The sequence below is a fragment of the Heterodontus francisci genome, chromosome 4, assembly GCF_036365525.1.
Source record: "Heterodontus francisci isolate sHetFra1 chromosome 4, sHetFra1.hap1, whole genome shotgun sequence".
Taxonomy (NCBI): Eukaryota; Metazoa; Chordata; class Chondrichthyes; order Heterodontiformes; family Heterodontidae; genus Heterodontus; species Heterodontus francisci.
In genome coordinates, this window is record NC_090374.1 from 130,779 (window position 1) to 157,587 (window position 26,809).

The window sequence follows — 26,809 nt, forward strand, 5'->3', positions numbered from 1 at the left end:
GCACTGAAACAGGCCCTTTGGCCCACCGAGTCTGTGCCGAACATCAACCACCCATTTATACTAATCCTACACTAATCCCATATTCTTACCAAACATCCCCACCTGTCCCTATATTTCCCTACCACCTACCTATACTAGTGACAATTTATAATGGCCAATTTACCTATCAACCTGCAAGTCTTTTGGCTTGTGGGAGGAAACCGGAGCACCCGGAGAAAACCCACGCAGACACAGGGAGAACTTGCAAACTCCACACAGGCAGTACCCGGAATCGAACCCGGGTCCCTGGAGCTGTGAGGCTGCGGTGCTAACCACTGCGCCACTGTGCCACCCCTCTTGTTATGGGGGACTTTAACTTTCCAAATATTGACTGGAAATACTATAGTTCGAGTACTTTAGATGGGTCAGTTTTTGTCCAGTGTGTGCAGGAGGGTTTTCTGACACAGTATGTAGACAGGCCAACCAGGGGCGATGCCACATTGGATTTGGTACTGGGTAATGAACCCGGCCAGGTGTTAGATTTAGATGTAGGTGAGCACTTTGGTGATAGTGATCACAATTCGGTTAGGTTTACCTTAGCGATGGGCAGGGACAGGTATATACCGCAGGGCAAGAATTATAGCTGGGGGAAAGGAAATTATGATGCGATTAGGCAAGATTTAGGATGCGTAGGATGGGGAAGGAAACTGCAGGGGATGGGCACAATTGAAATGTGGAGCTTATTCAGGGAGCAGCTACTGCGTCTCCTTGATAAGTATGTACCTGTCAGGCAGGGAGGAAGTTGTTGAGCGAGGGAGCCGTGGTTTACTAAAGAAGTTGAAGCGCTTGTCAAGAGGAAGAAGGCGGCTTATGTTAGGATGAGACGTGAAGGCTCAGTTAGGGCGCTTGAGAGTCACAAGCTAGCCAGGAAGGATCTAAAGGGAGAGCGAAGAAGAGCGAGGAGAGGACACGAGAAGTCATTGGCGGATAGGATCAAGGAAAACCCTAAGGCTTTCTATAGGTATATCAGGAATAAAAGAATGACTAGAGTTAGATTAGGGCCAATCAAGGATAGTAGTGGGAAGTTGTGTGTGGAATCAGAGGAGATAGGGGAAGCGTTAAATTAATGTTTTTCGTCAGTATTTACAGTGGAGAAAGAAAATGTTGTCGAGGAGAATACTGAGATACAGACTACTAGGCTAGATGGGATTGAGGTTCACAAGGAGGAGGTGTTAGCAATTTTGGAAAGTGTGAAAATAGATAAGTCCCCTGGGCCAGATGGGATTTATCCTAGGATTCTCTGGGAAGCCAGGGAGGAGATTGCAGAGCCTTTGACCTTGATCTTTATGTCGTCATTGTCGACAGGAATAGTGCCGGAAGACTGGAGGATCACAAATGTTGTCCCCTTGTTCAAGAAGGGGAGTAGAGACAGCCCTGGTAATTATAGACCTGTGAGCCTTACTTCAGTTGTGGGTAAAATGTTGGAAAAGGTTATAAGAGACAGGATTTATAATCATCTTGAAAAGAATAAGTTCATTAGAGATAGTCAGCACGGTTTTGTGAAGGGTAGGTCGTGCCTCACAAACCTTATTGAGTTTTTTGAGAAGGTGACCAAACAGGTGGATGAGGGTAAAGCCGTGGATGTGGTGTATATGGATTTCAGTAAGGCGTTTGATAAGGTTCCCCACGGTAGGATATTGCAGAAAATACGGAAGTATGGGATTGAAGGTGATTTAGTGCTTTGAATCAGAAATTGGCTAGCTGAAAGAAGACAGAGGGTGGTGGTTGATGGCAAATGTTCATCCTGGAGTTTAGTTACTAGTGGTGTACCGCAAGGATCTGTTTTGGGGCCACTGCTGTTTGTCATTTTTATAAATGACCTGGATGAGGGTGTAGAAGGGTGGGTTAGTAAATTTGCGGATGACACGAAGGTCGGTGGAGTTGTGGATAGTGCCGAAGGATGTTGTAGGTTACAGAGGGACATAGATAGGCTGCAGAGCTGGGCTGAGAGATGGCAAATGGAGTTTAATGCGGAAAAGTGTGAGGTGATTCACTTTGGAAGGAGTAACAGGAATGCAGAGTACTGGGCTAATGGGAAGATTCTTGGTAGTGTAGATGAGCAGAGAGATCTTGGTGTCCAGGTACATAAATCCCTGAAAGTTGCCACCCAGGTTAATAGGGCTGTTAAGAAGGCATATGGTGTGTTAGCTTTTATTAGTAGGGGGATCGAGTTTCGGAGCCACGAGGTCATGCTGCAGCTGTACAAAACTCTGGTGAGACCGCACCTGGAGTATTGCGTGCAGTTCTGGTCACCGCATTATAGGAAGGATGTGGAAGCTTTGGAAAGGGTGCAGAGGAGATTTACTAGGATGTTGCCTGGTATGGAGGGAAGGTCTTACGAGGAAAGGCTGAGGGACTTGAGGTTGTTTTCGTTAGAGAAAAGGAGGAGGAGAGGTGACTTAATAGAGACATATAAGATAATCAGAGGGTTAGATAGGGTGGATAGTGAGAGTCTTTTTCCTCGGATGGTGATGGCAAACATGAGGGGACATAGCTTTAAGTTGAGGGGTGATAGATATAGGACAGATGTCAGAGGTAGTTTCTTTACTCAGAGAGTAGTAGGGGCGTGGAACGCCCTGCCTGCAACAGTAGTGACTCGCCAACATTAAGGGCATTTAAGTGGTCATTGGATAGACATATGGATGAAAATGGAATAGTGTAGGTCAGATGGTTTCACAGGTCGGCGCAACATCGAGGGCTGAAGGGCCTGTACTGCGCTGTAATGTTCTATGTTCTATAGAAACTGGCAAGGCAGCTAAAATGGCCAGCTGTGGCCAGCTCTTTTACTACAAAGCAAGCTAACTGGAAAAGCCCATGAGGTTTGTTCCCTGTTGCCAGATGAGAGTTCATCAAATTATGAACTGACCAAAAAATGCTATCCTCAGGGCATATGAATTCGTACCGAAGCCTATCGCCAAAAGTTTAGAACAAGCTAATCAAAGTTATCTGGAGTTTGAAAGCAAGCAAGCAGCTGGCTTTTGACCAGTGGCTTAAGGTTCTTAAAGTACAGCTCAGTTAGGAGAATCTCAGAGAAGTAATTTTGTTAGAAATTTAAAAACTCCCTCTCATTCTCCATAAAGACCCATGTAGAGGAGCAGCGGTTTCAGAGAGCCCAGACAGTGGCCATTCTGGCCGATGAGTTTGCTTTAATTTATGTCAGTTTCGCAGGGGAGAACCTTTACTAATCACCCCCACAAATCCGAAAAGGACAAAGGGTGGGAAGGTGATAGGAGCCCAAGCAGTCCTGGGAGAGAAAGGAAAGCACGAGACACAGGGGGTCTCCTCTAGCCAAAAAGGAAGGTGCTGTGAGCAAGAGTGAAACAAAGAACAAAGAACAAAGAAAATTACAGCACAGGAACAGGCCCTTCGGCCCTCCAAGCCTGCGCCGATCCAGATCCTCTATCTATACCTGTCGCCTATTTTCTAAGGGTCTGTATCTCTTTACTTCCTGCCCATTCATGTATCTGTCTAGATACATCTTAAAAGACGCTATCGTGCCCGCGTCTACCACCTCCGCTGGCAACGCGTTCCAGGCACCCACCACCCTCTGCGTAAAGAACTTGCCACGCATATCCCTCCTAAACTTTTCCCCTCTCACTTTGAACTCGTGACCCCTAGTAATTGAATCCCCCACTCTGGGAAAAAGCTTCTTGCTATCCACCCTGTCTATACCTCATGATTTTGTACACCTCAATCAGGTCCCCCCTCAACCTCCGTCTTTCTAATGAAAAACCCGGAGACCTGTGTGCTTCCGTTGTAATAAAGCAGGGCATTTAAAAGCTGACTGCTGGAAACTAAAGGGAAAACCTGTAGGGTTAATCAGGGCACACCTGTTCAGTGAAGATGAAACCCTGATGAAAAGCACAGCAGAACAAGCTGTGCCTTTAACTGCAGTAAAAGTGAGACCCGGGAAGCTTACGGCTGCAAGTGCAGGAACATTTAACAGGATTCCTGAAGGTTATCAGGGTTTTGTGTTTGAAGGGAAAGTAACCCCATACCCCTTGAGTGGGGCAAGCAATCCCATAGTAATTCTCAGCGACACACGGGCCACTGAATCCCTTTTACTGGGAAAAGGCCTGACCTATCCCCCAGAGAGTGCAGTAAACACCAGAATTGTAGTGAATGGTACTGGAGGGCAGTATATGCCTCTACCTGCACCTAGAGTGCGACCTAGTTTCGGGACCAGTGACTATAGGGATTGTCCCTAGTTTGCCTGTGGATGGGGTTGACTAGGTGCTGTTAGGAAATAGCTCTAAATAGCTGGGCAAGTATCTAAGGTAAGAAAGGTTTACAGTGAATTTCATATATATTAAGTGTTTTTTTAGGGAGTTCTGTAGTAACGAGGACCAGGGAAGAAGGGCCCTAGAATAACTGATATTATTTGACAATAAGATGATCCAAAAGGTTTAATTTAAAGGGTTAAGTCATGGCAGGAGAGCTCAAAGCCGTGGTGTGCTCCTTGTGCTCCATGTCGGAAGCCAGGAACAATTCCAGTGCCCGGGACCAGCATGTGTGCAGGAAGTGTCTCCAGCTGCAGCTCCTGGAAGCCTGGTTTTGGAGCTGGAGCGGCAGCTGGGGTCACAGTGGAGCATCCGCGAGGCAGAGAGTATCATGGACAGCAGGTACAGAGAGGTGGTCACACCGCAGGCTCAGACCCCACAGGCAGGAAGGGAATGGGTGACCACCAGGCAGAGCAAGAGGACGAGGCAGGCAGTGCAGGAATCTCCTGTGGCTATTCCCCTGCAAAACAGGTATACTGCTTTGGATACTGCTGGGGGGAATGGCCTCTCAGGGGGAAGCAGCAACAGCTGAATTCGTTGCACCACGGTTGGCTCTGCTGCACAGGGGAGGAGTAAAAAGTGTGGGAATGCAATAGTTATAGGGGATTCAATTGTAAGGGGAATAGATAGGCATTTCTATGGCCGCAAAACAGACTCAGGATGGTACGTTGCCTCCCTGGTGCTGGGTCAAGGATGTCTCAGAGCTGTTACAGGACATTCTGAAGGGGGAGGGTGAACAGCCAGTGGTCGTGGTACACATTGGCACAGTGGCGCAGTGGTTAGCACCTCAGCCTCACAGCTCCAGCGACCCGGGTTCAATTCTGGGTACTGCCTGTGTGGAGTTTGCAAGTTCTCCCTGTGTCTGCGTGGGTTTCCTCCGGGTGCTCCGGTTTCCTCCCACATGCCAAAGACTTGCAGGTTGATAGGTTAATTGGCCATTATAAATTGCCCCTAGTATAGGTAGGTGATAGGGAAATATAGGGACAGGTGGGGATGTGGTAGGAATATGGGATTAGTGTAGGATTAGTATAAATGGGTGGTTGATGGTCGGCACAGACTCGGTGGGCCGAAGGGCCTGTTTCAGTGCTGTATCTCTAAACTAAACATAAACATAGGTTAACAAAAAAGGATGAGGTCCTAAAAGCAGAATATAGGGAGTTAGGAAGTAAGTTGAAAAGTAGGATCTCAAAGGTAGTGATCTCAGGATCCAGTATTGAAATGGCAAGCAACCGGAAGCTTGGGGTCCTGCTTGCGGACTGAGCGGAGGTGTTCCGCAAAGCTGTCACCCAGTCTGCGTTTGGTCTCCCCAATGTACAGGAGACCACATTGTGAGCAGCGCATACAGTATACTACATACAGTAGTAATAGCCATTTTAACACTCCCCCCTGCTCTCATGCTCACATCTCTGTCCTGGGATTGCTGCAGTGTTCCAGTGAACATCAACGCAAGCTCGAGGAACAGCATCTCATCTACCGATTAGGCACACTACAGCCTGCCGGACTGAACATTGAGTTCAATCATTTCAGAGCATGACAGCCCCCCATTTTACTTGCATTTTTAGTTATTTTTTTCTTTTTCCTTTTTTTATATATATATTTTTTGTGTTTATTTTAATTAATTTCATCTTAGTTTGTTCAGTTTTCAGTCCGTTAACACCCTATCTGTACTAATGCTTTGTCTTTCAACACACCGTTAACATATTGTTTGCCTTTGCTCCACGACCTTCTGGTCAGCTATTCTGTGACCTTGTCCGATCTACACCTTCTCCTTTGTTATCTCTTGCTCCACCCCCACCTCACTTGCTTATAACCTTTTACATTTCTACTATTTGCCAGTTCTGAAGAAGGGTCACTGACCCGAAACATTAACTCTGCTTCTCTTTCCACAGATGCTGCCAGGCCTGCTGAGTATTTCCAGCATTTCTTGTTTTTATTACCCAAATTAGGCCTGTTTTCGCTAGAATTTAGAAGGTTAAGGGGTGATCTGATTGAGGTTTTCAAGATATTAAGAGGAAAAGACAAGCTAGATAAAGATCAACTATTTCCATTGGTTGGAGATTCTAAAACTAGGGGGCATAGTCTAAAAATTAGGAGCAGACCTTTCAGGAGAGATGTTAGGAAGCACTTCTTCACGCAAAGGGTGGTAGAGGTTTAGAACTAGATCCCACAAACAGCAGTTGAAGCTAGAACAGTTGTTAATTTAAAATCTGAGATAGATAGATTTTTGTTAAGCAAAGATATTAAGGGATACGGGCCAAAGGCAGGTATATGGAGTTAGGCCGCGGATCAACCATGATCTCATTGAATGGCGGGACAGGCTCGAGAGGCTAAATGGCCTACTCCTGTTCCTATCACTATCCCTGGGCATGACCTGCCCCACTGGCAGGACAGACCCAACAGAGCTGGTGGCATAGTGGTATAGAGTCAGGAGGGAGTGGCCCTGAGAGTCCTCAACATTGACCCTGGACCCCACAAAGTCTCACGGCATCAGATCAAACACAGGCAAAAAACAGACGGTGGAAACACATTCAATAGTAACCTTCTATTTAAGAAGGGAGGGAGAGAGAAAACAGGGAATTACAGACCTGTTAGCCTTACATCAGTCGTTGGGAAAATGTTAGAATCTATTCTAAAGGATGTGATAAATGGACACTTGGTTAATAATGATCTGATTGGGCATTGTCAACATGGATTTTATTTTTTTAAATTTTTATTTCGAGATACAGCACTGAAACAGGCCCTTCAGCCAAGTCTGTGCCGACCAACAACCACCCATTTATACTAATCCTTCATTAACCCCATATTCCCTACCACATCCCCACCATTCTCCTACCACCTACCTACACGAGGGGCAATTTATAATGGCCAATTTACCTATCACCTGAAAGTCTTTGGCTGTGGGAGGAAACCGGAGCACCCGGTGGAAACCCACGCGATCACAGGGAGAACTTGCAAACTCCACACAGGCAGTACCCAGAATCGAACCTGGGTCGCTGGAGCTGTGAGATGCTGTGCTAACCACTGCACCACCAATTTATGAATGGGAAATTATGTTTGACGAACCTGTTGGTGTTTTTTGAGGATGTTGCTAACAGAATTGATAAAGGGGAGTCGGTGGACGTGGTATACTTGGATTTTCAGAAGGCTTTTGATAAAGTCCCCCACAGGAGGTTGGTTTGCAAAATTAAAGCACATGGGATAGGAGGTAATATACTGGCATGGATTAAGGATTGGTTAACAGGCAGAAAACAGAGAGTAGGAATAAACAGATCATTCTCGCATTGGCAGGCTGTGTCCAGTGGGGTACCACAGGGATCAGTACTTGGGCCCCAGCTGTTCACAATACATATCAATGATTTGGATGTGGGATCAAATGTAATATTTCCAAGTTTGCGTTTGACACAAAACTAGGTGGGAATGTGTGTTGTGAGCAAGATGCAAAGCAGCTTCAAGTGGGATTTGGACAGACTTAGTGAGTGGGCAAGAACATGGCAGATGGAATATAATGTGAAAACATGTGAGATTATCCACTTTGGTAGGAGGAATAGATGTGCAGAGTATTTCTTAAATGGTAAGAGATTAGAAAGTGTAGATGTAAAAAGGGACCTGGGTGTCGTTGACAATAAGTCACTGAAAGCTAACTGGCAGGCTAATGGTCTGTTAGCCTTTATCATAAGAGGATTTGAGTACAGGCGTGGTGATGTCTTGCTTCAATTGTATAGAACCTTAGTTAGACTGCACCTGGAGTACTGTGTGCAGTTTTGGTCCCCTTACCTTAGGAAGGATATTATTGCCATAGAGGGAGTGCAACGAAGGTTCACCAGACTTGTTCCCGGGATGGCAGAACTGACCGATGAAGAGAGAATGGGGAAACTGGGCCTGTATTCTCTAAAGTTTCGAAGAATGAGCGATGATCCCATTGAAAACTACAAAATACTTAAAGGGATAGACAGGGAAGATGCAGCTAAGATGTGTTCCCTGGCTCGGGAGTCTAGAACCAAGGGACACAATTTCAAAATAAGGGAGAAGCCATGTGGAACAGAGATGAGGAGAAATTTCTTTACTCAGACGGTTGTGAATCTTTGGAACACTCTAACCCAGAGGGTTGTGGAAGCTCAGTCATTGAGTATGTTTAAAACAGAGATTGACAGATTTCTAAATACAAATGACATAAGGGGATATTAGGATAGTGTGGGAAAAAGGCATTGAAGTGGAAGATCAACCATGATCATATTGAATGGCAGGGCAGGCTCGATGGGCTGAATGGCCTACTCCTGCTCCTATGTTCAGATTCTAAAGAGAATTGTAACAATAGCTAGAATCATGGGATGATCTTGCATGGTAAGGGATCCTCTCAGGAAGAGTGTCATAACATGATCGAAATTCACAGTTTGAAGGTGAGAAACCTGGGTCTGAAACTAGGGTCTTAAAATAAGTGGCTGCAGAGATAGTGGATGCATTGGTCGTAGTCTTCCAAAATTCTGTAGGTTCTGGAAAGGTCCCAGTGGATTGGAAAATGTAACACCTCCATTCAAGAAAGCAGGGAGACAGAAATCAGGTAACTATAGGTCAGTTAGCCTAACGTCTGTCATTGGGAAAATGCTGGAATCCATTAATAAGGAAGTAGTAGCAGGTCAGTTAGAAAATCATAATGCAATCAAGCAGAGTTAACATGGTTTTATGAAAGGCAAATCGTGTTTGACAAATTTATCAGAGTTCTTTGAGGATGTAACAAGCAGGGTGGATAAAGGGGAACCAGTAGATGTAGTGTATTTGGATTTCCAAAAGGCATTCAATAAGGTGCCACATTTCAGGTTACTACACAAGATAAGAGCTCATGGTGTTGGGAGTAATTTATTGGCATGGACAGAGGAAATGGAGAGTCAGGATAAATGGGTTAATTTCAGGTTAGCAAACTGTAACAAAGGCGGGTGCGACAGGGATAAGTGGTGGAGCCTCAACTATTTACAATTTATATTAATGACTTGGATGAAGGGACAAAGTGTATTGTAGCCAAATTTGCTGATGATACAAAGATAGGTGGGAAAGCAAGATGTGAGAAGGACACAGAATCTGCAAGGGATATACTTAGGTTAAGTGAATGGGGAAAAACTGGCAGATGCAGTATAATGTAGGAAAATGTGCAGTTATCCAGTCTGGTCGGAAGAATAGAAAAGCAAACTATTATTTAAATTGAGAGAGACTACAGAATGCTGTGGTACAGAGGGATCTGGGAGTCTTCCTAGACGAATCACAAAAGGTTAGTACACATGTACAGCAAGTAATTAGGAAGGAAAGGGAATGTTGGCTTTTATTGCAAGGCGTGTGGAGTATTCAAGTAGGTAAATCGTACAACAACTGTACAGGGCGCTGGTGAGACCACACCTAGGGTACTGCGTACCATTTGGTCTCCTTATTTAAGGAGGGATATACTTGCATTGGAAGCAGATCAGAGAACGTTCATCAGGCTGATTCCTGGGATGAAGGGGTTGTCTTATGAGAAAAGGTTCAGCAGGTTGGGGACTATACTCATTGGAGTTTAGAAGAATGAGACGTGATCTTATTGGAAACCTATAAGATTCTGAGGGGGCTTGACAGGGTAGATGCTGAGAAGATGTTTCCCTTTGTAGGGGAATCTAGAATTAGGGGGCACAGTTTCAGAATAAGGGACTTCCCATTTAAAACGAAAATGAGGAGGAATATCTTCTCTCAGAGGATCTTTGAAATTCTCTACCCCAGAGAACAGTGGGGGCTGGGTCATTGAATATTTTCAAGGCTGAGCTAGACAGATGTTTAATCTACAAGAGAGTCAATGGTTATGGAGGCGGGGGAAAAGTGGAATTGAGGCCACAATCAAATCAGCCACAATCTTATTGAATGGGGGAGCAGGCTCGAGCAGCCAAATGGCCTACTCTTGCTTCTATTCCTTCTGTTCGAAGCACAGAAACCCATCAAGCCTGTGCCTGCTCTCTACAGAGCAACTCAGTCAGTCCCATTCCCCTGCTCTATTCCCATAGCCCTGCGTTTATCTTCCTCAAGTGCACATCCCATGTCCTTTTGAAATCATTCATCATCTCTGCTTCCACCACCCTCATAGGCAGCGAGTTCCAGGTTATTACCATTCGCTGCACAAAAAGTTCTTCCTCACCTTACCCTGTCTCATCCCAAAACCTTAAATTTATATCCTGAGCCTTTGTACCATCAGCTAGTTGGAATAGTGTTTCTTTATCTACCTTAACTTAACCTGTCATAAACTTGTACAGCTCTGTCAAATCTACCCTCAATCTTCTTTGCTCCAAGGGGAACAACCTCAGCTTCCCCAACCTAGCCGTGTAGCTAAAACCCCTCATCCTTGAAATCATTCTGATAAGTCTCCTCTGCACCCTCTCAAGGATCTTCACGTCCTTCCTAAAGCGTGGGGCCCAGAACTGGATGCAATACTCTAGTCGTGGCTTAACCAGAGCTTTATAAATAGCATGGCTTATCTGCTTTTGTACTCAAAACCTCTATTTATGATGCCCAAGATCCCATATGCTTTGCTAACAACTCTCACAATATGCCATCTTCAAAGATCGATAAACATGAACCCCCAGGGCCCTCTGTACCTGCACACACTTTAGAACTGTGCCATTAAATCTATATTGCCTCTTCCTATCCCTTCTGCCAAAATGCATCACCTCACACTTCTCTGTAATAAAGTCCATCTGGCACTTGTCTGCCCATTCTGCCCATCTATATCCTGTTGCAGTTGATCGCTATCATGCACAATGCTACACCTCCAAGTTTAGTATCATTGGTAAATTTTGAAATCTAAGCCTCTGCAATTTCCACCCTTACTTCCCTCAGTAACCAAGGATGCATCCCATCCAGACTAGTTGACATTTCTACTTTGAGGACTTAGAAACTTCTAAGTACCTCTTCTTTGCCTATTTTGATCCTATTCAATATGGCTCCTGCCCCTTGCTTTACTGCTACATTGGCAGCATCCTCTTCTCAGCACTGCAGGCTGCTTAAGTGCAAAGAATGTAAAGAAGAGAGTTTGGTAAGTGACAGGATTTTAAGGGTTAATCTCTCTCTAAAGTCTTGCTTTTGTTTATATTTAGCAATGAACTAAAATTACTGTTTAAGAGACAAGTTAAGTTTCTTCCAGTTTTAAACAAGGATATACAAGCTCAGAGTAGCTGTAGCTCGTTAATTCAGGAGCTACTTAAACTAGTTTCTGAACTCTGAGCTCTAGCCAAGCTGACTCATCATTGTTTTTCATAAAGTATAAATTCAGGAGTCTCGGAGTGCTGCTTGAATGAACAGTGTGTGAAGTTGAGAGTTTGGTGAGTGAGGGAGTTTGGTGAAGAGGTGAACTATAAATTAAGAAAAATAAATTTAATTAACATAATAAAGATGGCAGGACAGGTGATGTGTTGAGGCTGCAGTATGTGGGAGCTCCTGGATGCCATGGCAACCAAATCTGCAGTAAGTGTCTGCGGTTTGAGGAACGTTGGCTCAGAGTGGATGAGCTGGAAGCCAAGATGCAGATATTACGATGCTTCAGGGAGGGGGAAAGTTACCTAATCCATAAGGCAGTCACACCCCTTTAGGATAGGGTCGTCTAATTTGGTCAGTGGTCAGGGACAGGAGGGTGTGACTGCAAGTCAGGCAGGTAATGGGATCATGAGGTGGGAGTGGAGCAGCCTGAGCCCTTGCAATTGAGCAACAAGTTTGAGGTTCTTACAGCTTGTACGGACAAGAGCATTGTGTGAATGAGCAGACTGATCAAGGCACCATGGTACAGGAAGTTATTCAAGTGGGGGAGTTCAAAGGAATGTAGTAGCGGTAGGAGACAGTATTGTCAGGGGAATAGGCACTATTCTCTGCAGCCGAGAGTGAGTGTCCAAAAGGCCGTGTTGCCTACCTGCAAGGGGTCAGGATATCTGCTCAGGACTGCAGAGGAACTTGCAGTGGGCAGGATCCAGTGGTCATGGTCCACATAGGTAGCAACGCCATAGATAGGACTAGGAGAGAGGTTCTGCAAAGGGAGTATGAGGAGCTAGGTGCGAAATTAAAAAGCAGAACCTCAAAGATAATAATCACTAGACTATTACTTGAGCCATGTGCAAATTGGCATTGGGTAAATAAAATTAGAGAGATGAATGTGTGGCTCAAAGACCGGTGTGGGAGAAGTGGGTACTGGATCTAGTATTGGAAGAAGTGGAGATTGTACAGTTGAGACGGACTTCACCTGAACCACGCTGGGACCAGTGTTCTAGCGAGTCGTATAACTAGGGAAGTGGAGAGGGCTTTAAACTAAAAAGGTGGGGGGAGGGAGGGATCATGTCGGGAAAGATTGAGTCGATTAAAAGGAAATGACAAGGCAATAGATCAAGGTAGCAATAAAGGTAATGCTGATCAGAGTATGGCAGGAAGGGACAGTGACTGCAAACTTAAGAGTGTGCCAGTAGATAGGGCCAGAGTTTACAAAAACAGTAAAAAAACTGAAATAGTATCTGAATGCCCATAGCATTTGGAATACATTTAAAGCTGGGATAGACAGATTGTTGGTATCTCAGGGAATCAAGGGGTATGGCGAGCGGCAGGAAAGTGGAGTTGAATCCTAAGATCAGCCATGATCGTTTTGCATGGCGGAGCAGGCTTGATGGGCCTATGGTCTACTCCTGCTCCTATTTCTTGTGTTCTCTGGTGATGACAGATGAAAAGTACTCCTTTAGTACCTCAGCCATGCACTTTACCTCCAAAAGATCTCCTTCTTAATTCCTAATCAGCCCCACCCTTTGTCTGACTACCCTCTTACGACTTGTGTATTCATAAAAGATGTTTGGGCTCCCTTTTATGTTCTCTGCTAATCTGTTGTCATGTTCTCTCATTGTTCCTTTCATTTCCTTTTTTTAGACCTTTCTACTTTCTATATTCAGCTTCATTGACTACTGTGTTATGAACCTTATAATTGTCATAAGGCTCCTTTTACTGTCTCATTTATCATTCTAAGTATCATTGAGTTATACAGCACAGAAATAGGCCGTTTGGCCCATCGTGTCTGTGCCGGCCATCAAGGACCTATCTATTCTAATCCCATTTTCCAGCACTTGGCCCGTAGCCTTGTATGCTATGGCTCATCTAAATACTTCTTAAATGTTGTGAAGGTTCCTGCCTCTACCACCTCTTCAGGCAGTGTGTTCCAGATTCCAACCACCCTCTGGGTGAAAATTTTGTTCCTCAAATCCCCTCGAAACCTCCTGACCCTTACCTTAAATCTATGCTCCCTGGTTATTGACCCCTCCACTAAGGGAAAAAGTTTCTTCCTATCTAACCTATCAATGCCCCTCATAATTTTGTATACCTCAATCATGTCCCCACTCAGCCTTCTCTGCCCTAAGGAAAACAACCCCAGCCTCTTCCGTCTCTCTTCATAGCTGAAATGCTCCAGCCCAGGCAACATCCTGGTTAATCCCCTCTAAACTTTGCCCCTCACACCTTAAACCTATGTCCCCTAGTAACTGACTCTTCCACCCTGGGAAAAAGCTTCTGACTATCCACTCTGTCCATGCCGCTCATAACTTTGTAAACCTCTATCATGTCGCCCCTCCACCTGTTCCTGTCTGTACTGTTCGTTGTTCTTTGTTAATTGATCCCTGCGGAACACCACTAGTCACATCCCTCCATTCAGAAAAGCACCCTTCCACTGAAACCCTCTGTCTTCTATGACCGAGCCAGTTCTGTATCCATCTTGCCAGCTCACCTCTGCTCCCGTTTGACTTCACCTTTTGTACCAGTCTGCCATGAGGGACCTTGTCAAAGGCTTTACTGAAGTCCACATAGATAACATCCACTGTCCTTCCTTCATCAATCATCTTTGTCACTTCCTCAAAAAACTCAATCAAGTTAGTGAGACACGACCTCGCCTTCACAAAACCATGCTGCCTCTCGCTAATAAGTTTGTTTGTTTCCAAATGGGAGTAAATCCTGTCCCGAAGAATCCTCTCTAATAATTTCCCTACCACTGATGTAAGGCTCACCGGCCTATAATTTCCTGGATTATCCTTGCTACCCTTCTTAAACAAAGGAACAACATTGGCTATTCTCCAGTCCTCTGGGACCTCACCTGTAGCCAATGAAGATGCAAAGATTTCTGTCAAGGCCCCAACAATTTCTTCCCTTGCCTCCCTTAGTATTCTGGGGTAGATCCCATCAGGCCCTGGGGACTTATCTACCTTACTGCTTGGCAAGACACCCAACACCTCCTCCTTTTTGATAATGAGATGACTGAGACTATCTACACTCCCTTCCCTAGACTCATCATCCACCAAGTCCTTCTCTTTGGTGAATACTGATGCAAAGTACTCATTTAGTACCTCGCCCATTTCCTCTGGCTCCACACATAGATTCCCTTCTCTGTCCTTGAGTGGGCCAACCCTTTCCCGAGTTACCCTCTTGCTCTTTATACACGCATAAAAAGCCTGGGGATTCTCCTTAATCCTGTTTGCCAATGACTTTTCATGACCCCTTTTAGCCCTCCTGACTCCTTGCTTAAGTTCCTTCCTATTTTCTTTATATTCCTCAAGGGCTTCGTCTGTTCCCAGCCTTCTAGCCCTTACGAATGCTTCCTTTTTTTTTTTGACTAGGCTCACAATATCCCGGGTTATCCAAGGTTTCCGAAACTTGCCAAACCTATCCTTCTTCCTCACAGGAACACGCTGGTCCTGGATTCTAATCAACTGACGTTTGAAAGACTCCCACATGTCAGATGTTGATTTACCCTCAAACAGCCGCCTCCAATCTAAATTCCTCAGTTCCTGCCTAATATTGTTATAATTAGCCTTCCCCCAATTTAGCACCTTCACCCGAGGACTACTCTTATCCTTATCCACCAGTACCTTAAAACTTACGGAATTATGGTCACTGTTCCCGAAATGCTCCCCTACTGAGACTTCGGCCACTTGGCCGGGCTCATTCCCCATTACCAGGTCCAGTACGGCCCCCTTCCCTAGTTGGACTATCTACATATTGTTTCAAGAAGCTCTGCTGGATGCTCCTTACAAATTCTGCCCCATCCAAGCCCCTAGCACTGAGCGAGTCCCAGTCAATATAGGGGAAGTTAACATCACCCACCACTACAACCCTGTTACTTTCACATCTTTCCAAAATCTGTCTACATATCTGCTCCTCTACCTCCCGCTGGCTGTTGGGAGGCCTGTAGTAAACCCCCAACATCGTGACTGCACCATTCCTATTCCTGAGCTCCACCCATATTGCCTCGTTGCATGACCCCTATAACTATTGCTCTTCTGCGCTTTGTCCCTCCCTGCTGAACAACAGTGCCAACCGTGGTGCCACTGCTCTGGCTGCTGCTGTTGTTTTCCCCTGAAAGGCCATCCCCCCCAACAGTATCCAAAACGGTATACTTGTTAGAGAGGGGGATAGCCACAGGAGATTCCTGCACTGACTGCCTGCCCCTTCTAGCGGTCACCCATCTATCTGCCTGCACCTTGGGTGTAACCACTTCTCTAAAACTCCTGTCTGATGCTTTCTGCCACCTGCATGCTCCTAAGTGCATCCAGTTGCCGCTCCAACCGATCCATGCGGTCTGTGAGGAGCTGCAACTGGGTACACTTCCTGCAGATGTAGTCATCCGGAACGCTGGAAGCGTCAAGGACCTCCCACATCTCACAGGTGAAGCACTTTACCCCTCTAACTGTCATTTCTAGCACTAATTAGTTAATTAATATAAAATAAATACTTATTAAATCCTTACTAAATTATGTTACAATTAACTATATGGTCCCTAGTGCCATACTATAAATATTAAATGCTAACTAAATACAGTAATCTCCTCCCTCCAGTTTAGTTATTCTACTTATTAATTAATTAGTTAATTAGGGTTTTAATCAATTCAGCACAGATTCCCTACCAGCCAATCAGTTCATAGCTTTCCTGTGACGTCACTTTTTCAGTTTTTTTAGTTGTTTTTACCAGAGGTAAGTTTTTGATACTTTCCGGTCCGGAACTCCACCCTCCGAGTCTTCTCCCTGGATGTCGGCCGCGAATCCCCGAGGTGAGTTTTTGATACTTACCGGTCGGGAACTCCGCCCTCCGAGTCTTCTCCGTGAATGTAGGAACGTATAAACCATTTTCTCACAATGCCCTGCAACCTTCAATGATTCACCAACCTTTGCTGTTAATAGTATATATAAATGATTTGGAGGAAAATATAGCTGGTCTGATTAGTAAGTTTGCGGACGACACAAAGGTTGGTGGAGTTGCGGATAATGATGAGGATTGTCAGAGGATACAGCAGGATATAGATCGGTTGGAGACTTGGGCGGAGAAATGGCAGATGGAGTTTAATCCGGACAAATGTGAGGTCATGCATTTTGGAAGGTCTAATGCAGGTGGGAAGTATACAGTAAATGGCAGAACCCTTAGGAGTATTGACAGGCAGAGAGATCTGGGTGTACAGGTCCACAGGTGACTGAAAGTGGCAACGCAGGTGGATAAGGTAGTCAAGAAGGCATACGGCATGCTTGCCTTCATCGCTTGGGGCATAGAGTATAAAAATTGGCAAGTCATGTTGCAGGTATACAGAACCTTAGTTAGGCCACACTTAGAATATTGCGTGCAATTCTGGTCGCCACACTACCAGAAGGACGTGGAGGCTTTGGAGAGGGTACAGAGGAGGTTTACCAGGATGTTGCCTGGTCTGGAGGGCATTAGCTATGAGGAGAGGTTGGAAAAACTCGGATTGTTTTCACTGGAACGACAGAGGTGGAGGAGCGACATGATAGAGGTTTACAAAGTTATGAGCAGCATGGACAGAGTGGATAGTCAGAAGCTTTTTCCCAGGGTGGAAGAGTCAGTTACTAGGGGACATAGGTTTAAAGTGCGAGGGGCAAAGTTTAGAGGGGATGTGCGAGGCAAGTTCTTTACACAGAGGGTGGTGAGTGCCTGGAACTTGCTGTCAGGGGAGGTGGTGGAAGCAGGTACAATAGCGATGTTTAAGAGACATCTTGACAAATATATGAATAGGAAGGGAATAGAGGGATATGGGCCCCGGAAGTGCAGAAGGTGTTAGTTTCGGCAGGCATCAAGATCGGCGCAGGCTTGGAGGGCCGAATGGCCTGTTCCTGTGCTGTACTGTTCTTTGTTTATGCACATACACACCCAGGTCCCTTTGCTCCTGCACCCCCTTTAGAATTGCATCCTTTATTTTATATTCTCCGCATTCTTCCTACCAAAATGAATCACTTTACACTTCTTTACATTAAATTTCATCTGCCACTTGTGCACCCATTCCACCAGCCTGTCCTCGTCCTTTTGAACTTAAACACTAACCTTCTCACAGTTCACAATACTTACTGTAGTGTTGGAAAGGGAGGATTTCCTTCAGGGGTCAAAGTCAGAATCCATTTTGTTCGCATTAAGAAGCAAAAAGGTTATGGCCATGCTGCTGGAGGTAATCTCTTGGCCTTCAAATAGTGAGAGACAGAAGCAAATCTGTAGGGAAATTACACAGATGTGCAAGAACTATAGAGTGGTGATATTGGGGAACTTTAATTACACAAATATTGATGGAGATAGTGTTAGAGTCAAGGGAAGGAGGGGAATTTCTGAAATGTGTTCAAGAGAACTTCCTTGATCAATATGTTCTTTTTCCAACGAAGGAGGAGGCATTGCTGGATCTGGTGCTGGGGAATGAAGTGGGCCGAGTGATCTAAGAGTTATCATTGTATCATAAGGTTTAGATTAGCAATGGAGAAGAGCAGAACTTGTAAATTGGAAGAGGGCTAACTTCAATAGAATGAGAGGGAATCTCGCCAGGGTAAAAGGGAACCAAAGCTTAACAGGAAAGGTTGTAAAGGAACAATGGGTGATCTTTAAGGCAGAGATATTTCAGGTACAGGCTAGGGACATTCCGACAAAGGGGAAAGGTCGGGGGTCCAAAGCCAGGGCTCCTTGGATGATGAGGGAGATAGAGAATATGATAAAATTAAAAAAGGTGTATGGTGCATGCCAGGTGAATTCTTTAAGTGAAAACCAGACTAATGTAAGTTGAGAGGGGAAGTGAACAGCAAATTTCGACTGTCAATCTCTGCCTTAAACATACTCAATGACTGAGCTTCCACAGCCCTCTGGGGAAGAGAATTCCAAAGATTCACAACCCTCTGAGTAAAGAAATTTCTCTTCACCTCTGTCCCACGTGGCTTCCCCCTTATTTTGAAATTGTTTCTCCTGGTTCTAGACTCCCCAACCAGGGGAAACATCTTAGCTGCATCTACCCTGTCTATAACTTTCAGTATTTTGCAGGTTTCAATGAGATCATCTCTCATTCTTCGAAACTCTAGAGAATACAGGCCAGGTTTCCCCAATCTCTCTTTATCGGTCAGTCCCGCTATCCTGGGAACAAGTCTGGTGAATCTTCGTTGCACTCCCGCTATGGCAATAATATCCTTCCTAAGGTAAGGGGATCAAAACTGCACACAGTACTCCAGGTGCAGTCTAACCAAGCTTCTGCAATTGAAGCAAGAGTTTACTACTCCATTACTCAAATCCTCTTGCAATAAAGGCTAACATACCATTCACCTTCTTAATTGCTTGCTGCACCTGCATGTTAGCTTTTAGTGACTTATTGACAAGGACACCCACCTCTCTTTGGACATCTACACTTTCAAATCTCTTATCATTTAAGAAATATTCTGCACACTGCGCAATGGGCGGCACAGTGGCGCAGTGGTTAGCACCGCAGCCTCACAGCTCCAGCAACCTGGGTTCAATTCTGGGTACTGCCTGTGTGGAGTTTGCAAGTTCTCCGTGTCTGCGTGGGTTTTCTCCGGGTGCTCCGGTTTCAAAGAACAAAGAACAAAGAACAAAGATAATTACAGCACAGGAACAGGCCCTTCGGCCCTCCAAGCCTGCGCCGATCCAGATCCTCTCTCTAAACATGTCGCCTATTTTCTAAGGTTCTGTATCTCTTTTCTTCCTGCCCATTCATGTATCTGTCTAGATACATCTTAAAAGACTCCATCGTGCCCGCATCTACCACCTCCGCTGGCAATGCGTTCCAGGTGCCCACCACCCTCTGCGTAAAGAACTTTCCACGCATATCCCCCCTAAACTTTTCCCCTTTCACTTTGAACTCGTGTCCTCTAGTAATTGAAAACCCCACTCTGGGAAAAAGCCTCTTGCTATCCACCCTGTCTATACCTCTCATGATTTTGTACACCTCAATCAGGTCCCCCCCTCAACCTCCGTCTTTCTAATGAAAATAATCCTAATCTGCTCAACCTCTCTTCATAGCTAGCGCCCTCCATACCAGGCAACATCCTGGTGAACCTCCTCTGCACCCTCTCCAAAGCATCCACATCCTTTTGATAATGTGGCGACCAGAACTGTACGCAGTATTCCAAATGTGGCCGAACCAAAGTCCTATACAACTGTAACATGACCTGCCAACTCTTGTACTCAATGCCCCGTCCGATGAAGGAAAGCATGCCGTATGCCTTCTTGACCACTCTATTTACCTGCGTTGCCACCTTCAGGGAACAGTGGACCTGAACACCCAAATCTCTCTGGACATCAATTTTCCCCAGGACTTTTCCATTTACTGTATAGTTCACTCTTGAATTGGATCTTCCAAAATGCATCACCTCGCATTTGCCCTGATTGAACTCCATCTGCCATTTCTCTGCCCAACTCTCCAATCTATCTATATTCTGCTGTATTCTCTGACAGTCCCCTTCACTATCTGCTACTCCACCAATCTTAGTGTCGTCTGCAAACTTGCTAATCAGTCCACCTATACTTTCCTCCAAATCATTAATGTATATCACAAACAACAGTGGTCCCAGCACGGATCCCTGTGGAACACCACTGGTCACACGTCTCCATTTTGAGAAACTCCCTTCCACTGCTACTCTCTGTCTCCTGTTGCCCAGCCAGTTCTTTATCCATCTAGCTAGTACACCTTGGACCCCAAGCGCCTTCACTTTCTCTCGCCTTCACTTTCAGCCTGCCATGGGGAACCTCCCACAAGCCAAAAAACTTGCAGGTTGATAGGTAAATTGGCCATTATAAATTGCCCCTAGTATAGGTAGGTGATAGGGAAATATAGGGACAGGTGGGGATGTGGTAGGAATATGGGATTAGTGTTGAATTAGTATAAATGGATGGTTGATGGTCGGCACAGACTCGGTGGGCCGAAGGGCCTGTTTCAGTGCTGTATCACTAAACTAAACTATTACTCACACCTGTTCCTCCTACCAAAATGGATATCATATTTTTCAACATCATATTCCATCTTGCCTACTCACCAAGTCTGTCCAAATCCCCTCGAAGCCGCTTTGCATCTTGCTCACATCGCACATTCCCACCCAGCTTTGTGTCATCTGCGAACTTGGAAATATTACATTTGGATCCCACATCCAAATCATTGATATATATTGTGAACAGCTGGGGCCCAAGTACTGATCCCTGCTTTACCCCACTAGTCACAGCCTGCCTCTGCAAGAATGACCCATTTATTCCTACTCTCTGCTTTCTGCCTGTTAACCAATCCTTAATCCATGCCAGTATATTACCTCCTATCCCATGCGCTTTAATTTTGCTAGCCAACCTCCTGTGGGGGACTTCATTAAAAGCCCTCAGAAAATCCAGTAATACCATGTCCATCAACTTCTCTTTATCAACTCTGTTGGTAACATCCTTAAAAAAACCCCTACAGGTTCGTCAAACATGATTTCTCATTCACAAATCCATGTTGACTTTGCCCAATCAGATCATTATTACCCAAGTGTCCATTTAGCACATCCTTCAGAATAGATTCTAACATTTTCCCTACAACTGATGTGAGGCTAACAGGTCTGTAATTCCCTGTTTTCTCTCTCCCTCCTTTCTTAAATAGTGGGATGACATTTGCTACCTTCCAATCTGCAGGAACCGTTCCAGAATCTATAGAATTTTGGAAGATGATCACTAATGCATCCACTATCTCCATAGCTACCTCTTTCAACACTCTGGGATGTAGAATATCAGGTCCTGGGGACTTATCAATCTTCAGCCCATTAATTTCTCCAATACAACCTTCTTACTAATGTCCTTCAATTCCTCATTCTCCCTAGTCCCTTGCATCTCTAATTCTGGGAGATTTCTTGTATCTTCCTCAGTGAAGACAAACACAAAGTAATCATTTAGCTTCCCTGCCATTTCTCTATTCCACATTATAAATTCTCCTGACTCTGCCTGTAATGGACCCACATTTGTCTTAGAACAAACAAACAAAGAACAGTACAGCACAGGAACAGGCCATTCGGCCCTCCAAGCCTGCGCCGATCTTGATGCCTGCCGAAACTAACACCTTCTGCACTTCCGGGGCCCATATCCCTCTATTCCCTTCCTATTCATATATTTGTCAAGATGTCTTAGCCAAATGCTCCCTTTTTACATACCGAGAGAAGCTTTTATAGTCCATTTTTATGTTTTTTGCTCGTTTACATTCATATTCTATTCTCCCTTTATCAGTTTCTTCGTCCTCCTTTGTTGTATTCTAAAACCCGCCCAATCCTCAGGTTTACTACAACTGGCAACTTTATCAGCCTTATACAGTGATAGAGTCGTACAGCATAGAAACAGGCCCTTCGGCCCACCGCGTCCATGCCGACCATAATGCCCATCTATACTAATCCCACCTGCCTGCATTCCGAAGAAGGGTCACTGACCCGAAACGTTAACTCTGCTTCTCTTTCCACAGATGCTGCCAGACCTGCTGAGTGAATCCAGCATTTCTTGTTTTTGTTTCAGATTTCCAGCATCCGCAGTATTTTGCTTTTATGCCTGCATTATTTATTTATTTTATTTTATTTAGAGATACAGCACTGAAACAGGCCCTTCGGCCCACCGAGTCCATGCCAACCAACAACCACCCATTTATACTAACCCTACAGTAATCCCATATTCTCTACCACCTACCTAAACTATGGGCAATTTACAACGGCCAATTTACCTATCACCTGCAAGTCTTTGGCTATAGGAGGAAACCCACGCGGTCACAGGGAGAACTTGCAAACTCTGCACAGGCAGTACCCAGAATCGAACCTGGGTCCCTGGAGCTGTGAGGCTGCGGTGCTAATCACTGCGCTACTGTGCCGCCCAATTCCATATCCCTTTATGCCTTGCTCATTCAAGTACCTGTCCAGATGCCTCTTAAATGTCGCTACTGTTCCTGCCTCCACCACCTCCTCAGGCACCTCATTCCAGATACCCACTATTCTTTGTGTGAAAAATTTACCCCTTTGATCCCCTTTAAACCTCCGTCCTTTCACCTTAAATCTATGCCCTCTAGTTTTAGTCCTGGGAAACAGACTCTGGCTATCTACCCTAACTATGCCTCTCATAATTTTATATACCTCTATCATGTCCCCTCTCAGCCTCCTTCTCTCAAGGGAAAACAGACCCAGCCTATCCATTCTCTCTTTATAACTCAAGCCCTCCAAACCAGGCAACATCCTTGTGAATCTTTTCTGCACCCTCTCTAGCTTAATCACATCTTTCCTATAGTGCGGTGACCAGATCTGCACACAGTACTCCAAATGGGGTCTAACCAACGTTATGTCCAACTGTAACAAGAAGTCCCAACTCTTGTACTCAATGCCTCAGCCAATGAAGGCAAGCATGCCATACTCCTTCTTCACCACCCTGTCTACATGTGTTGCCACTTTCAGGGAACTATGTACTTGCACCCCAAGGTCTCTCTGCTCAACAACACTCCCCAGCGCCCTGCCATTCACTGCATATGTCCTGCCCTGGTTTAACTTCCCAAAATGCATCAGTTCACACTTGTCTGTGTTAAATTCCATTTGCCACTCCCTTGCCCACTTTCCCAGTTGATCTATATCCTGTTGTAACCTCAGACAACCTTCTTCACTCTCCACTATACCACCAATTTTGGTGTCATCTGCAAACTTACTAATCATGCCCCTTACATTCACATCCAAGTCATTAATATAGATGACAAACAACAGAGGGCCCAGCACCGATCCCTGCGGCACACCACTGGTCACCGGCCTCCAATCTGAAAAACAACCCTCCACTACCACCCTCTGCCTCCTATCACCAAGACAACTTTGTATCCAATTGGCCAGCTCACCCTGGATCCCATGTGTTCGAACCTTCTGGACCAGCCTATCATGCGGGACCTCGTCAAAGGCCTTGCTAAAGTCCATGTAGACAATGTCCATCGCCCAGCCTTTGTCAATCCTCTTGGTCACCTCCTCGAAAAACTCAATCAAATTCGGGAGACATGATTTCCCACGCACAAAGCCATGCTGACGATCCCTAATCAGACCATGCCTTTCCAGATGCATATAAATCCTGTCTCACAATCCCTTCCAATAACTTTCCCACCACTGCTGTAAGACTCACCGGCTTGTAGTTCCCTGGCTTATCCCTGCTGCCCTTATAAATAAAGGCACAACATTAGTTATCCTCCAGTCTTCCGGTACCTCACCCATGGCTAACGATGATACAAAAATCTCTGCCAGGGCCCCAGCAATCTCCTCTCTCGCTTCCCATAGCATCGTAGGATACACCTGGTCAGGCCCTGGGGATTTATCCGCCCGAATGCACTTCAAAACCTCCAACACCTCCTCCTTTGTAATGTTGATATGCTGCAGGATATCGGTGTTCCCTCCCTTGAACTCACTAGCTTCCATGACCTTCTCCACGGTAAATACGGACGAGAAATATTCATTTAAGAATGAATTTCCCGCAGCTCCACACAGAGATTGCCACACTGATCCTTAAGGGGACCTACTCTCTCCCTAGCTACTCTTTTACTCTTAATATACTTAGGGAATCTTTTAGGATTCTCTTTTATCTTATCTGCCATGGAAATTTAATGGCCCCTTTTCGCCCTCCTAATTTCATTCTTAAGTGTAGTCCTACATCCCCTATACTCCTCGAGGGACTCGCTTGATCCCAGCTGCCTATACCTGACATATGCCTCCTTCTTTGTCCTGACCAGACCCTCAATTTCCCTAGTCAACCAAGGTTCCCTGAACTTGTCAGACTTGCCCTTCCATCTAACAGGAACATGCCGGCCCTGAACTCTTCCTATCTCACTTTTAAAAGCCTCCCACTTGCCAGACGTCCCTTTACATGTAAACAGCCTCTCCCATTCAACTTTTGAGAGTTCCTGTCTGATGCCATCGAAATTAGCCCTCCCCCAATTTAGGACTTCAACCTGAGGACCAGTCCTATCCTTTTCCATAACTATCTTGAAGCTAATAGAGTTATGGTCACTGGTCCCAAAATGCTCCCCCACTGACACAACAACCACCTGCCCAGCCTCATTTCCGAAGAGGAGGTCGTGTGAAGCCCTTTCTCTAGTAAGGCCATCCACATACTGCTTCAGAAAACTATCCTGGACACACTTAACAAATTCTTCCCCATCTGATCCCTTAGCACTAAGGCAGTCCCAGTCAATATTAGGGAAGTTAAAATCACCTACTATTACAACCCTATAATTCCTACACCTATCTGTGATTTCCCTACATATATGCTCCTCCAATTCCCTGACTATTGGGGGGCCTATAGTATAATCCCATCAAAGTGATCACCCCTTTCTTATTTCTAAGTTCTACCCATATGGCCTTGCTTGACATTCCCCCCGGGATATCCTCTCTAAGTACTGCCGTGATGTCCTCCCTAATCAATAGTGCAACTCCCCCTCCTCTCTTACCTCCACTTATGTCACGCCGGAAGCATCGGTACCCCGGAACATTGAGCTGCCAGTCCTGCCCATCCCTCAACCACGTTTCCGTAACAGCTATAATATCACAATCCCATGTACCGATCCATGCTCTGGGTTCATCTGCCTTACCTGTAAGGCTTCTTGCATTAAAGTAAATGCAGTTTAGCCGACCAGACCTTCCACGCTCCCTGTCCTGCCCCTGCCCGGCCTGCCTACTGGAATCGCTTGGTTTATCTTTTAATTTTATACAATCCTTAACTTCCTTTGTCAGCCACGGTTGACTGCCTTTTCTTTTGGGATTTTTGTGCCTTGATACAATGTATAGTTGCTGTAAACTATGTAATAACTCTTCGAAGACTATCCATTGTCTATGCACCGTCATACCTTTTCCCAATCCACCTCAGCCAAATTGCCCCTCATATCTTCATAATTTCCTTTGTTCAAATTTGACACCCTGGCTTCTGATTGAACTACTTGCTTTCAAACATAATGTAAAATTCTACCATATTATGGTCACTCGTCCCTGCAGGTTCTTTTACAAGAAGATTATTATTAGCCCTTTCTCATGACATAATACTAGATTCTAAAATAGCCTGTTCTCTCGTCAGTTCCTCAACATACTGCTGTAGAAAACCATCCCTAACACACTCCTATTCCTATGCTCACTAGCACGTGGCACTGGGAGTAATCCTGAGATTACTGCTCTTAAGGTCCTGCTTTTTAATTTCCTTCCTAACTCCCTAAAATCTGCCTTCAGGATCTTATCCCTCTCCCTACCTATGTCATTGGTACCAATGTGGACCACGACCTCTGATTTTTCACCCATCCCCAAAAGGATGTCCTGCAGCCACTCCATGACATCCTTGACCCTGGCACCAGGGAGGCAACATGCCATCCCGGAGTCATGTTTACTGCCACAGAAACACCTGCCTGATACCCTGACTGTAGAATCCCCCAGTACTATTCCTCTTCCACTCTTCTTCCTACTCTCCTGTGCAGCTGAGCCACCCTTGGTGCCACGGACTTTGCTCTGGCTGCACTCCCGAGGACCCATCGCCCTCACCAGTATCCAAAATGGAAAACCGATCAGCAAGCAAGATAGACTCGGGGACTCCTGCACTGGTTCTCCTAGACTGCCTGGCGGTCACTTAACCTGCAATGTGACCACCTCCCTAAACGTGCTATCCACGTAATCCTCTGCTTTGTGGATGCACAACAGTGACTCTAGCCGCTGCTCGAGTTCCGAAACCTGGAACTCAAGCTTCTGCAGCCTGTGACACTTCCTACACATGTTCATCTAGGACACATGGTGCGTCCATGACTTCCCACATATCGCAGGATGTGCATTCCGCTTGGCCGAGCTGACCTGCCATAATGTAACTTTAAAAACTATATATTACAATAAGTAGAATAACTTACCAGTTACTCATTAACCAGATTCTTCCCCTGTACTGAAGAGAGGCGCAACTACTGGAGGCTGAAAAAAGGTAGAAAAAAGAAAGGAGCCCCTCCCTCATGCACCAACTCGCACTTTACACTCTGTGCACTCAAAGTAGCTCTGAGTGCAGACAAATTTATTTTCTCTCAGTTTATAGTTTCCCTCACTTGCCAAACTCCCTTCTTCACACTCTGTGCCATCCAGCAGCACTCAGTGCGGTCAAGCAGCACTGAGAGTCCCTTGAATTTTTGTTCCCTGTAAACAATGCTATGTCAGCTCTGCCAGAGGTCAGAAACCAAG

At 45.4% G+C, this 26,809-nt stretch overlaps 1 long non-coding RNA gene across 2 annotated transcripts in view; it reads right to left on the bottom strand.

Annotated features, from left to right (window-relative positions):
* The window catches only part of LOC137368611 (uncharacterized), a 41,082-nt gene that overhangs the window by 13,805 nt on the left and 468 nt on the right, over positions 1 to 26,809 (bottom strand). The window contains exon 1 of one of the 2 annotated variants that reach the window (XR_010974786.1): positions 26,491 to 26,682. The exons of the other annotated variant lie outside the window; for it this stretch is intronic. This is a non-coding gene — a long non-coding RNA (uncharacterized lncRNA). Of the gene's footprint in view, positions 1 to 26,490; positions 26,683 to 26,809 lie in introns of those variants that run through there. 2 annotated transcript variants of the gene reach the window in all.